A 13941-nucleotide genomic window follows, 5' to 3' on the forward strand; every position below is an offset into this window, starting at 1 on the left:
AGTTCTTTTGCATGCTTTACATTCCACCATTGTGGGAATTTTTCAAATACAAAATAACCTTTTTCATTTGTAGATGTATGTTTTTGGCAGTCTAATCTTTTGATTCACACATCGAGTTCCATCAGATGCTGAAATTTATGTGCTATTTACAAGCCTTCCTAAAAGAAGCATAGGGTTATTAACGGCTTCTTTTATGGGCCCAGTTAACTGCAGTAGCCGTGGTAGTATTTTTCCACTCTCAATGCCCTTTGATTTAAACATTAGATTGAACCATAAGTTTAATCATGTATGAAAATCACTGTAGAGCATAATCATTTTAGAAAATTACATAATTTAAGACTATGAGCTGAAGGAGAAAGAAGTCTGGAGGCATATTGGATATACCTGTATTCCATCTTTCCTACAACAATAAGTTCCTTTTTATGCTCACACCAACCCTATGGGGTAGGGTAGACTGAGCAATAGCGACCGGTCCATGGTAGGGTTGCCAGACTCAATAGAGGACAGGACTTCTGTGCCTTTAAGTGCCCTGCTCTCTTTTGAGTCTGGAAACCTTAAAGAGAAAATAGGCAGACCCTTTGTTTAATTTCCAAGCAAAGGGTCTGCTGGTTTCTCTTTAAGGTTTCCAGACTCAAAAGAGAGCAGGGCAATTAAAGGCACAGAAGTCCTGTCCTCTATTGAGTCTGGCAAACCTAGTCCATGGTCACCCTATAAGCTTCATGAATAAAGGGATACAATACATGAATCCAGGTCTCCATTTTAGACTTACTTCCCTAAATATAAAATAAAAAGGTGAGGTTGCTAATGATTTGTGATTTCTGTGAGGGCACATCAAACAATGACCTTTGAGTCTATTGGGATAAAGCTCATTCGCTTTTATATCAGCTGCAAATGGGACAATTATTGTGATAAATGTCATCTACAAGTTTGAAACTCTTCAGAGACGTTCCCCACAACTCTGTGTAAATGAGGGGTTTGTATAGAAATCTATTATCTTTTAGTTAGTGATGGGGGATCTAATTTTGTTTATCAAATACCAGAGGGTATCGAGTGTACTGAGTCGTTTGCATTGTTGGAGATGGATTACTGTTGCCTGTGCTGGCATGAAAACCAGGTTCATGGAGTAAGCTCTGATGAGCCTCAGCTCTTAAGTGAACCATGCTTAGGATAATGTTCAAGAGGGCACATAAGTCAAAGACAGCTTTGCCTATTTAGTGGCACAAGACTCCCCAGCGCTTTTAGATGCGAAAGGGGGCAATGTTTGAAATCCTATCTGTTTCATATTACATGTGACTGATGAATGTTGCAATGAAAGACCTAAGTAAGATAATTAGAAAGAAATCCAGGGCATATGCGAACAATGAGACCAATATGAGGGCATAGAAGAAGCCAGCAAATGTAATTTGAAATTTAGAACTCCAGTAGAATGATAGAGAATTTATTTCTGCCTGATCATCATATCATAATGCATACATTTCTTGTCAGTTTTTGAGATGCCTCTAAGATTCTTTAGCAGGTTAAAGAACCGCTTAGAAATTGGTCTGATAGAAATAGGTAATTTCCTCCCCAAAGTGCTTTTCAAACTACACTTGTCTTTAAAAAAGTAAAATTATAGATGAAACGTAACACATGTGGAAATATATTGTAGTGGTGGTGGTGGGGGGATGTCACTTGAATTTCAGAGTTAATCACTGAAATATTTAGCCTTCAGTGTTGTTGTTTCAAAAAAAGGGGGGTTACTTTTCTCATTTATATTACTATTCCACATATAACTGCAAGCTCAGTCATCTGGTATGTGTATCTCTAAATAAGCCAATTATTTTTAACTCTCTAATTTTTTAAAAAAAACATCAAAGCTCTTTCTCACCCTTTCTGATAGATGCCTTTCTATTAATACCCTAGCAAATCCAAGAAGCTTTGTATCATAAAGTTGTTGTCCACCTGCAACTTAAACATTAAGAGTGGTATTTTGTTATTTAGTCTACAAGTTGCTTCTCTGTGTTCAGGGAATAAGGTATTCTGAAACACTAATTTTTGGTGGAATTAATTTTGCTAACTGCTTTCCACTATGACTCCTAACAATCTTCCACCCTGGACAGGCTGCTGTCAGTCTGGTAGAGCTGACCAAAACCAGCACTCTAAACAAAATGCTAGAAGCTCCAGTATACCTGAAGGAGCGTCTCCACCTCCATCGCTCTGCCCGGACACTGAGGTCCAGTGCCGAGGGCCTTCTGGCGGTTCCCTCGCTGCGAGAGGCCAAGTTACAGGGAACCAGGCAGAGGGCCTTCTCGGTAGTGGCACCTGCCCTGTGGAACACCCTCCCACCAGATGTCAAAAAGAAAAATAACTACCAGACTTTTAGAGGACATCTGAAGGCAGCCCTGTTTAGGGAAGCTTTTAATCTTTAAGAAATTAGTGTATTCTAGTATTTCTGTTGGAAGCCGCCCAGAGTGGCTGGGGAAACCCAGCCAGATGGGCAGGGTATAAATAATAAATTATTATTATTATATTATAAGTCAAGCATGGGCAGTGTCCAGATGGTTAAGTCTGGGTAGTAGAGTCTTGAAAGATCCATGAAGATGGAACATTTTGGAAAAAGAAGTTTTATTGAAAAAGATATAGCAAGGTTGGAGGTAAATGGCTAACTATGACATGGCTTCCCAGAAAGAGAAACAGACAGACAGAGAAAGAGAGAGAGGGAGAGAGGGAGGGAGAGAGGTAGCAGAAGGAAATGTCATGGCATGGCTGCATGGTGAAGAGGTGGAGCGAGAGAGAAATTGCAGTGGGGTTTAGAGAAAGCAGGGAATAGATTTAGGGGAAAGAGGAAAAGGGCACTGTTACCCATTGGGGGGCACAGGGATGGTTGCCCTGGGTGCATAATTGTTAGGGAGCTGGAAAATTCAACACCTAGTGCTGCCTCAGTACAGCTGCACACTTCTGTCACTGAGCTGCATTGAAAATGGCTCCAATCAAACCAGGAAGTGACCTCTCCAGACAACACAATGATTCTCCTTTTCTTATCTCTGTGGCTGCAGTCTCCTGAGCGAAGTGGACACTGTCATGCAGTTGAATGAGCATGTGTCCTCTGACTGTTTCCCTCCCTCCCACCCTCCACTCCATGCAGTCTTGGGCACTGGCAACCCACCCTACACCACCGCTGTTACCACCCCTTACTAATTGTTCTGCCTGGGAAGCAGATAAGGCATAATTCAAGGGCGCAAAGAAGACACAGAATTTTGAGGGGATTTAGGAAAAGAGAAGTTGAAAAACTTGGGGGAAGGGAATGGAGGCATCTGGAGAATCTGGAGATTCTGGGGATGAAGTCAGAGGAATCCTGGCATGCCAGGGGAATTCTAGACCTGGGTGGAAAGAGGCAGGGCTGGCTGTTCAAAAGGGTAGTCTTGAAAGACCAATTTCAGGTGCACATAAAGACAGACCATTTCCCTATGCTTGATTAATAAACGGGGACATTAGACACCAACTTTTTTTTTTAAGAGAGGGATTTACAGTACTTTGTGTCCACCATGTTTTTTTAGCATTCTCACAGCTAGTCAATAGGATGGTGGCTTAACAGCAGAGCATCTGCCTTGCGTGCAGGAGGTCCCAGGTTCATTCCCTGGCATCTCCAGGTAGAGATGTCCTCTGCCTGAAATGCTGGAAAGTCACTATTGAGCTACAGTAGATGGACCAATGATCTGACTCAGTATAAGGTAGCTTCCTATGATGCTTGACGAGAGTGGAGCTGGAGACACGTAGAGTGTTTACAGTCAGAAGAGGTCCCATGCTAGTTGCATGGTGGGTCAGGATCAATGTCTTATCCAGGGGGAGGCAACCTCAGGCCCGTGGGCCGAATGTGGCCCAATCGCCTTCTCAATCCGGCCCGCGGATGGTCCAGGAATCAGCATGTTTTTACATGAGTAGAATGTGTGCTTTAAAATGCACCTCTGGGTTATTTGTGGGGCCTGCCTGGTGTTTTTACATGAGTAGAATGTGTGCTTTTATTCAAAATGCATCTCTGGGTTATTTGTGGGGCATAGGAATTCGTTCATTATTTTCCTTCAAAATATAGTCTGGCCCACCGCATGGTCTGAGGGACGGTGGACTGGCCCATGACTGAAAAAGTTTGCTGACCCTTGGTCCTATCTATTCATTTGGCAGAGAGAGACCATGAGCTTTGTCCTATACAGCCCAGGCTCTGCTTAAGCTATCCTAAGAGACAAAATGGGTCCCTTTGGAACCAGAAGGAAGATATTTGCTCTTCTGCCAGGAGCAAAAGGAATCCAGGACCCTTTAGCAGATTTTTATATTTTGTGTTGGGAAGCTCAGACCCTTCAGATGATTATCTTCTTTACATGGCCCTTGGGACTCTCCCAAGCCACACTCTTCACCAGCCCTGTTGGTCCTTGGACTCTGATAGTGTTGTTTGCTTGGATGGATGGATGGATGGAGAATGGAGAGGGGTAGAAACTAGTTTACTGTACACTTTTGCTTCTGCCTCTGGACCCATCTGTCACTGGTATGTGGTCCCGGGAAGGTTGAGCATAATCCAGCCTTCTCAACCTTGGGTTCTCAGATGTTGCTGGACTACAACTCCCATCTTTCTTAGCTAGCAGGGCCAGTGGTCAGGGGTGATGGGAGTTGTAGTCCAACAACACCTGGGGACCTGATGTTTTGAGAGAGGCTGTCATATAAGGGATTGCAACCTTTGGGCTGAGAAAGGATGCCACAACCCTGGTGTAGATCATTGTCCATTGACTGAAGAGTAAGGTTGTGGGGTTGCTGGCACTGTGCTTTCCAGTGGTTACAGTCTCTCACTGGGGAGTTTTGAAAGATGATGCTGGAGAACGGTTGTATTTAGTTTGTTGAACATTTATACCTTTCTATTATGAAATCAAACTCAAGGCAGCTTGCAAATAAAAAGAATATAAATCACAGCACAATTAAATGCTCCTAGCAATAAAATAAAACAAAACAAACAACAGCAGGAAAACAGCAACATAAAAACCATATCAGCAACAACAGTTGTTCCCAGAAGTTCTCTTCTGTGGCCCCTAGGGGCTATTCTGTTTCTAATGCATTTCAGCATCACATGAACTGCTGGAGGAAATTGTCCAGAGCTTTGGAATGAGACACCTAGAGCTTTCCTCCCCATGGTGATTTTGTGTTTGAAGTCTCTAGTGGACTAGCAGAGGATGTATAAGTTGGAACTCAATGGCGATCAGAGGGAGTTATGCATGGTGGGCAATGTCAATTCTGGTGATGTGGTGGACATCTATCTGCATGTGGTCACCAAGTATGTCAGAAGAAACACAGTTATCATTGGGAAGTGCTTCTGGGTTCAGGATTCCTCCCAAATCCTAGGATGAGCCGGTGACCAGAAACACGGCCTGCCAACTTCAATTAGTACATGAAATATGCCCCTTCTTGAACACCGAAATTTGACTGCTTTAATGCATGCTCTGGTAACCCTCCCTGCTTTTTAAAATTTTCAAGACTTTATTATGAAGTCAAAATAACAACCCAGGGAGAAATACAAAGTAAAATAGGGAAGTTTTTAATGACTGATGTTTTAATGTATTTTTAACCTTCTGTTGGAAGCCGCACAGAGTGGCTGGGGAAACCCAGCCAGATGCACAGGGTAGGAATAATAAATTATTATTATTATTATGCTTATTATTATTAAAATACATAAAGAAGAAGATGAAAACTGTGTGTAAGATGACAACAACAACAGGTTCATAGCTGTTACCTGATAAAATAAACTGCATTTTCATGAGACAATAAAACTGGCCTGACATGTGTTCTGTATACCAAATAAAGCCATATTTCTTTAGGACTTGCCGTCCCTGTGATTGGCTTATCATTCAAGCCATTAAATGACCATCAAATGGAGGCAAAATCCATGTTTAGCTGCACCCCAAGATACCTTTAATTTCTAACTCTAAGTTAGAAGTCACCCTCTGATAACTGTTCATTGGTTCACCTATCCCAGTTTTGCCTTCTGACTGGTAGAGACTCTCCAAACCCATTGCTGCCTGGGCTCTTTTTTCCTTTGCTAGCACTGCCAGGAATTGAACAAGATGTCAGGGCCGGCTCTTCATAGACCCCCGGTGGCGCAGTGCACCATGGCGCGGGGCTGGTAAGCTGGGCGCCGGCCTGGCAAGGAGGGCGCCGCGCGGTGAAGTCGCGTGGAAACCAATTGCACCCTGCGAGGGCGGGGCGGGCGGCGGAGCGTTCTCCGCCCCTCAGCACCAGGGCGCGCGATCTGCTCAAGACGGCCCTGCAAGATGTTTGCACTTCCATTGAGCTGATGGCAGCTCCCCAAGAAAGCTTAGCAGAATTTTTTTTTCTTATGTAGGAGATGTATCCACAGGGCAATAAAAACCAAATTTCAAATCAGACTCTAAAAGAAATTAAAGCACTTCTTTAAAAAATATATAATTTGCTGGATGCATTTGCAACTGAAAAGAACTCAGCATGGGATAATTTATCTATCATTTGGGAGCATCCGAGCCTCTGCTGGGCTTGCATTTTTTTTTATAGTCTAGTAAGAAATCTAAAGGAGTTCCATGCCAAAGGTATATGCATGCTAGCGGCAGATTAAAAGAGAATTTGTGACTTCTGATGTAGTGAAAGGGTCTGTTGACTCTGCACTTCTCATTATTTAATGACCCAGTGTCTAGAGCTTGGCTGAAACAAGGATGGGATAGTCTTAGAACTCATTGGTTTGTCTCTCTGTTATTTTTTGATAATAAGAAAGAGATTCCGAATGAAATATCTCAAGTGAGATTTGGGAAAGAATTACATGCCTGGCCTTTTTATTATTATTCCTAACAACAAATATATAGCGATGGCGATGAGTGCACCTTTGTGTACTGTAATGATGAAATGGTTTGTGTTTCAGGGAGTTATCGGGGGAATGTCAAAGCAGAGAGACTCTAAATTTGTGTGGTCTTAAGGAAGTTAAATCTTAAGAAGTTAATTCTTAAGAAGTTAATTCCTAAACCATTTAAGTTGCCTAATCGGCTCCTGCTGCCTCTCAATGCAAAATAAAAAGCTAAAGAAAAGGAGAAGATGCAAATAGAAACTTTTGCAATTGATCAGAAGAAGAGATGCCAAGGCTGGGAGATGAAAAACTCCTCTAAGTGCCAATTGCTTAACTCCAGCCTCCCCCCCCCCCCCAGTCAATGAAAGCACCTGCTGTCTCAAAATCAAGGATCTTTTCTTTGCTGGGAAATATGTCTCCTTTCTCCCTGAGTCTATATTTATATTCTTTCTTCTTATTGTGCCTCTCAAACTTTTCCAAATCAAATACTGACTTGACTTTCCCTCTGGGACTGAAACGGAAGGGAAATTGTATGCAAGCCATTGAATTATATTCTCCTTCAAGTGGTTTAGTTCAGATAAGATATATTTGCCTTCCCGGCAGACTCTTAACTGAAAGCAGAGCGAGCTGGAGAGAGAGAGAGGGAAGGAGGGAGGGAGGTGTGGAAAAAAATAATCAGGCTGTTTTCAAGCCTGTTCGTCATGTAAGATTTTCTGTGCTAAGTGATGAAAGAAGCATCTCTTGAGAACTCTGTTTTTCACTATAGGGGCATCCACTGGACACACCCACCAGATGCCCTCGCCCAACATTGCCTTGTACTGAGTCCAGTGATTGCTCCATCTACTGGAAATGGTTAGGAAGTGTTTTTTTCCAGCTCTGCAAAGCACCTTTCGCAGGGGAAATGTCTGCTCCGTCACCAAGCAATGGCCCCTTCACAGCCCTTTCATGACAGCATCTCAACAGAGAATCTTGTGAAGTGGTCAGACTGTTTTAAGTGCAGATATTCTCCGTAAAGTAATTCCAAAATGAATTGAGCCGGAATGTTTAGATTTCACATTGCTGAATTCCATCCAACTTTTAAGCAGGGTAATTTGACTGGAGCCCAAATACTTCAGTTTAGGAGGGAACACAAACAAACTCTGGCAGTCCTGATCTCTGGATTAGGCTACCTGGGATCCCAGGGGGGAAAAAAACCTAAGGAAATCACTTTGTGATGTTTGAAAAGAAAGCCCCATGCCAAAAGCATGCACACAAGTCTCTGGCTGTCATACATTTAGGAGGAATGAAAATGACGCTGCTAATCTAATTTAATTCCATTCATTGCATGCAATTTTAAAATTGCTCAGTCACTATCACAAATCTTGATGTGCCATATGTAAAATTGCCCAGGAAAGAACACTGATGTTGACCTTTCAGAAAGCAACATCACTCTGATCAGAGATGCAAACTACCCATTTTGCTCATTTACAACCAGCCAAATGGAGCTGGTGGCCTTCAGTCTAGCCATTTCTTTGGCCAAAACTAACCATGCAACAGGAAAGGCCTGTTTACTCTTACATGAAGGCAGCAATGGAGTGCACACATTTCTTTCTGAAAGCAGCTCTTCCTTGCCTATTGTAATGCACCATGGGTGTTGAAAAGGTACACATAGGAAGCTGTTTATATAGAGCCAGACCATTGGTCTATCTAATCCAGTAATTGTCTACACTGGGGACTGGGAACCCGTGACCCTCCAGATGTTGCTGGACTACAATTCCCATCATTGGCCATGATGACTTACGTTTGCAGGTCAATTCTGTGTCTAGGGCAGCTGTCTACCAGCTCCATCTGGTACGCAGGCTGAGACCCTACCTGTCCACAGACTGTCTTGCCAGAGTGGTGCAGGCTCTGGTTATCTCCCGCTTGGACTACTGCAACACACACTATGTGGGGCTACCTTTGAAGGTGACCCAGAAACTACAACTAATCCAGAATGCGGCAGCCAGACTGGTGACTGTGAGTTGGCACCGAGACCATATAACACTGGTCCTGAAAGACCTACATTGGTTCCCAGTACATTTCTGAGCACAATTCAAAGTGTTGGTCTGACCTTTAAAGCCCTAAACGGCCTCAGCCCAGTATACCTGAAGGAGTGTCTCCACCCGCATCGTTCAGCCTGGACACTGAGGTCCAGCTCCGAGGGCCTTCTGGGGGTTCCCTCCCTAAGAGAAATGAAGTTTACAGGGAACCAGGCAGAGGGCCTTCTTGGTAGTGCACCCACCCTGTGGAACGCCTTCCCATGAGATGTTAGGGAAATAAACAACTGTATGACTTTTAGAAGACATCTGAAGGCAGCCCTGTTTAGGGAAGTTTCTAATGTTTGATGTCTTATCATGTTTTTACCATTCTGTTGTGAGCCGCCCCGAGTGGCTGTGGAAACCCAGCCAGATGAGTGGGGTATAAATAATAATAATAATAATAATAATAATAATAATAATAATAATAATAATAATATATTATTATTATTATTATTATTATTATTATTATTATTATTATTATCTTTGCTAAAGAGCTTAGAAAGACCATAGGAAGCTGCCAGACCATGGGTCCATCTTGCTCCGTATTGTCATCACAAACTGGCAGCAGCTCTTCGGTGTTTCAGGCAAGGGACACTGCCATTCCTACCGTACCTGGAGAATCAGGGACCTTCTGCCTGCCAGGCAAGCGATCTACCACTGAACTACAGCCCTTCCTTATGTTTTATATGCACGTTAAGGAGCACATCTAGAGCTTTCTAATAGGGGCAGTGTGATTAGGAAGGGAGCCTAATTTCCCTAAAATTCAAAAATTCTTTTGTTAGCCCTAGCGGAGAAGAAAACTCTAAAGCATATTATCCCGAGTGAACTGTATTTGTGCTCTCCTCACTGTGTAAGCTCAGCCACCACTATGAAATATGTGATGAGTAAATACTAGGGTAGATAAATTTAGTACATCATTAACCCACACAAAGAGAGTCCTGCATTCTGGCTCACATGCAGGTGTTTCCTTTTGTGGTTCATAAATATACCAGCCACTGCTTTAGCTTCTGTAGTGCACTGACCCTGCATCCTGAACCTATCACCACTTCTTATGCGCATGATGCCTTTGCTTTGCTAAGTCTTCTACTGTACAACATCGTAACTTTTGACGAAGGAAGCACAGTTTTCTACGTTAAAATTTCATTACGCCGAGAAATTTGAAATAAAGGAGCTAAACCTCTTTGTGAGGAAAAATTCCTTCAGTAGCACCTTAAAGACCTTAAAGTTTTTATTTTGGTATGAGCTTTCGTGTGCATGCACACTTCGTCAGATACATTGAAACAGAATCCACCAAACCCTTATGTATATTCAGAGGGTGGGGGGTGGGGGTGATGGGAATGGCTGATGGGAGTGGTAAACCTGTAGATGGCTGTTAACGACTGCTGATGACTGCAATTGGTCCGGGGGGGGGGGAAGCAAGGGCTGAGGCGCTAAAGAAAGCTTGATCGTGCATAATGAGATAAGAATCCAATGTCTTTATTCATCCCAGGTGGCTCCATGGTTTTAAGCTTGGTAATGAGTTCCAATTCAGCAACTTCTCTTTCCAAAGACTGCATTCCCCTTCTGAGGGCTGTGTACTAGGAGTGGGCGGAGCCAGAAGCAGAAGTGGGTGGAGCAACAGAGGTGACCAGGGATGGGTGATATCTGGTTTTCAACACCACGATTTATCACCAGTTTACACACACACACACACACACACACACACACACACACACACTGTATTATGATATTTGAAATAAGGATGGAGTTATGTAGAGGCATTGGCTGGCTTAACGGTTTTTCTCACATTGTGATTTTTGCATGGCACCCACCATGATTCATAATATATTGCCAGGTCAAAAATTATGAAACCGATATCACGATATGGACTTCAAACAAGTTTTGGATGATATATCAATATATTGCCCAGCCCTAGAAGTGACAGGCTAGGCACCATTCCAGCCAGGCACCATTTATTTATTATTATTTATTGAATTTGTACTGTGTCTTTCCTCCACAAGGAGCCCAGAGTGGCAAACAAACTGACAACTTAAAAGCAAAGCAGAAAGAATCTGAAACAGCCAAAACATTCTGAGAACAATTACAATCAAATACATCTGAGAGCCAGTACAGTTTAAAACATTCTTCTTTTTTTAAAAAAATATTTTTTATTTATTCTTAATAAATGATGCAAAAAATGAAAATAAAATCAACTAACATATACTGATACAAAAAGAACTACAAACATAGACCTTACATACCCCCATGGCTTCCCTCCACCTCTACTCGACTTCCTTTGGTTCAAATTTGAATATTGTCATTGCATTCTTTGGATGATGCATCTCTTATAACTCTTTCTAATTATTATTCTCATTTATACTTTACATACTTAATCCATGCATATCAACATTCTAATGATCTTGAGGTTGCCAGGAACAGTATTCTTCCTTGATAAACAGAAACTTTTTCAAATTCCTCACAAAAGTTACTGATGATGGAGACAAGTGCACTTCAGTAGGGAGATTTTCCCACAACCAAGTGGACAGTCCCCAGTGGTGGCATCAAAAACAAGGCCAGGGACAGGCAGCCTGCCATTTAGAGAGAATGGGGAAGCCTTAAAATCTGAATTCTGCAGCACATTAGAAAATGTACTCAATTAAACAGAATACGCATTGTACCACGGATTACAATATGTTGGTCCAAATTGGTTGAGCCGTCTTAGAACATTTTGCTGCAAACGGGCAACTCTTGCCGCTTGTGTACGTGGAATTATTTGTGGTAAGGTTGTAGGCACTTCTAAGCAAATCTTAATACTCTAATCTGTCCATTCCACTTCCCTCACTTTCGGAAAACAAAACCTAATTAGGAAAGAACACAAATTGGAAGTCAGAATTAATATTCATTAAAAAAAATAGGCCTAACCGACCTCTAGGCTGTTTGAGATTTACTTTAACGACGGATGTTGCAATCAGTTTAATTTACTAGGACAAATGTGGACCATCAAATTTGTTTCTTCCACTGGAATTAATCCATAGACAGGAACCCACTGGAACACTACCCTACCCCACAAAGTTTTTTATTCTTTGTTTGATGTGGGGAGGCACTTAATTTTAATTGAGTTTTAAGGTCTGTAGCTCAGTAGAAGAGCATTTGCCTTGCCTGATGAGCTTCAGAGCTTCTGTCAGTCAGTGAAGGCAATACTGAGCTACATGGACCAATGGTTTGACTCAGTTCAAGGCAGTTTCCTATGTTCCTCTCACAAGGGATTGATGCCAAACAAGCCCCAATGAATTCAACTGCTTAGAGATGCATTGTTTGTTTGTTTTGTGAATAATTTTTTTATTAATTTTCCACAATTAAATTTTCACAATTAAAAACAAAAGTTAACTCACATTTCTACCAGATCTAGATTGATACGAATACATTTTAACAAATCATATCTTTGAATCTCTAGACTTCTCTCCAAACGCCCTTCTGGTTCCTTTTATAAACCAAGTTCTGCTGCATTTCCATACTTAAACTTTTCCAATTATTATTTCCCTAAATTTTATCTAATTTTCTGCTAGTTGCAAGAGTTTATTTAAAATCCTGCCAATGTATCAACTTGTTTAGAGTATTTTTGCACAAAATGATGATGATAATAATAATAATAATAATAATAATAATAATAATAATAATAACAACAACAATATATTATTTATACCCTATCTGGCTGGGTTTCCAACAAAATATTAAAATACAATAGTGCGTCAAACATTAAAAGCTTCCCTAAATAGGGATGCCTTCAGATGTCTTCTAAAACAATTCCCACTCTTTTTTTTAAACTTCTGGTTGTCATAGTCTCTGAGCTAGAGATGTATTGTTTGAACTTGGACAGCTCATAGCCTTTGGCTGGAATCTCGTCAAGTGAACTACACGGGGCTAGAACTTCACTTTAGAAGCATCATATACCTTTTTGGTATGCAAAGGGGGAAAGCTGTACTTGAAGTGATCTTGCTCCGGTACTAAACCAATGTGTCATAATGTAACAACGATTTCAGTAACATAAATGATTTGTTTGCCTTGCTTCATTTTCTGTCTGGCTGATCTGTGTACTTATTTTTGCTCTATCAGTTCTGGCATCCTGCTTTTCTGATTAACAGGCCAGTAGCCACAGGATGGCAGGGCTGAATTTCTGCGTTAGACGGAGTTACGTACATGGATGTTCATTTCTGACTGACTGTCACAGCTCACTCTTGTAAGCTGTTGCACAGTGGCCAATGTTTTTGATGGCATGTTCAGCTGAGCACATATGGATTCTACCCCCCCCTCTGTTTCCTTTTTTGCCCCCTTTCCTGGAACGACCAACTCAAGTAATGTAGCTTCCCCAGCTGTAATATACTACATAGCCTTTGAAAAAAAGGAGATTGGGTTGTCATCTTTCTGGTGCGCGGTGATAATTTTTGCAAATTTTCCAGTGCCTGTTTCAGTAATGGCATGCTTGTTTAGTTTATTATAGACAACAGGATGTTGGAATGATCTACCTGCTCTCACTTCGTTCGGCAGCACCTGTTAGAAACGGTGATCGCATTCGCACATTTAGGCTGTCATTGGAGCCCACTGCCACATATCAGTGCCAAATCTTAACCAAAGTGGAGATCGTCATGGTGGGAATCCGGCAAGGGGATGATGATGATGGTTGTGGTGGTGATTTATTTCTGTACCATCCTTCATTCTAGAATCTCTGGGCTGTTTACAACACAAAAGCACAAAAATACATACCATAATTATAAACAGTATCCCCTCTGCACAGTTTGAAAGGCCATAGAGTTTCCAGTTAGCCAAAGGAGAAGAGGAATGCTTTTGCCTGGTGCTTAAAGACCTGCAACTAAGGCACCAGGAGAGAATTGCAACAACATGGTGCAGAGTATTTCTAGGCTCTCAGGGCCTTGGCCAGCATGGAACAAGAGTCTTGGTATCCCTCTATGGATCATCCAGGTCCTTTTTTTAACACAAGAGCCAAGTTAGATGGATCAATTTTATATCATTTTGGGTATCTAGAAAATCCCCTGAATATGTAGAAATCGCTACATAAACAAG

At 41.8% G+C, this 13941-nt stretch overlaps 1 protein-coding gene across 1 annotated transcript in view; it reads left to right on the top strand.

Annotated features, from left to right (window-relative positions):
- LOC148684547 (metabotropic glutamate receptor 8-like) overlaps positions 1-13941 on the top strand; it is a 110626-nt gene that overhangs the window by 42975 nt on the left and 53710 nt on the right. The gene's annotated exons all lie outside the window — the stretch shown is intronic.

This window comes from Zootoca vivipara, chromosome 9 (genome assembly GCF_965207765.1).
Source record: "Zootoca vivipara chromosome 9, rZooViv2.hap1.1, whole genome shotgun sequence".
In the NCBI taxonomy this organism is placed as follows: domain Eukaryota; kingdom Metazoa; phylum Chordata; class Lepidosauria; order Squamata; family Lacertidae; genus Zootoca; species Zootoca vivipara.